The following is an 875-nucleotide window of genomic DNA, read 5'->3' as shown; positions in this document are numbered from 1 at the left end:
CCTATCACCATTTCTAGCCAATGGGGGACCATAGGCCGGCTGGGGGAACGCATACTCATGTTAAAAAATCTCATAAAGTGACATTTTCATGCCATGGAATCTTAGAACAAAAATAGAACTCAGATCACATCCATACAGGGATAGTAGTATACAGTTGTTAAAATATATGACACACTGGTATTGGATCAGTACTCGGTATCTGCCGATACGCAAGTGCAGGTATCAGAATTGGTATCAGGAAACAAAAAATGGTATCGGACCATCTCTAGTTGTAATTCAAGTGGTCTGAGAGGAAACTAGACTTTTGCACCTCCTCTTGGTTTGGTATTAGAGCTGAAAAGATGAATCAACCGTCAGATTAGTTCTCAACTATTTAATTAATCAGCAACTATTTTGATGAATTGATTTATCAGTTTGACATTCATTTTGTAGGGAAAAAGTGAAACTTCTCTGATTACAGCTTCCTAAATGTGAATGTTTTCTAGTTTCTTCTCTCCTCTGTGACAGTAAACTGAACATCTTTGAGTTTAGGACAACACATTTGAGGATGTCATCTTGCGCTTTGGGAAACATTGATCCACATTTTCTTTTTGACAATTTAAAGAACAACTAATCCATTCATCTAGAAAATAATCCTCCTATTGGCTGTCCTGCGCATGCATTGCCCGTGCAACAGGCAGGGAGCTGCGGGGAGAGGTTTCTCTACATCAGGGATGTCAAACTCTGGAAAACATAGGGCCACACTGGCAAATGAGAATCACATCAAGGGCCAGACATGTAGAGTTTGTTGATATGCTTTTATTTAGTCGAAAAAGTCAAATAGTTTTTCCTCACCACTGTCGCTTGCTCTGGAGGAAACTACTAGAACTGTTGGG

At 39.7% G+C, this 875-nt stretch overlaps 1 protein-coding gene across 3 annotated transcripts in view; it reads left to right on the top strand.

Moving 5' to 3' along the window:
• The window catches only part of sh3gl3a (SH3-domain GRB2-like 3a), a 43,667-nt gene that overhangs the window by 31,528 nt on the left and 11,264 nt on the right, over positions 1 to 875 (top strand). The gene's annotated exons all lie outside the window — the stretch shown is intronic.

Source organism: Etheostoma spectabile, chromosome 15, assembly GCF_008692095.1.
Source record: "Etheostoma spectabile isolate EspeVRDwgs_2016 chromosome 15, UIUC_Espe_1.0, whole genome shotgun sequence".
NCBI lineage: Eukaryota > Metazoa > Chordata > Actinopteri > Perciformes > Percidae > Etheostoma > Etheostoma spectabile.
Note: the sequence above shows the minus strand (reverse complement) of the source record. Positions and strands in the feature narration are given on the sequence as shown.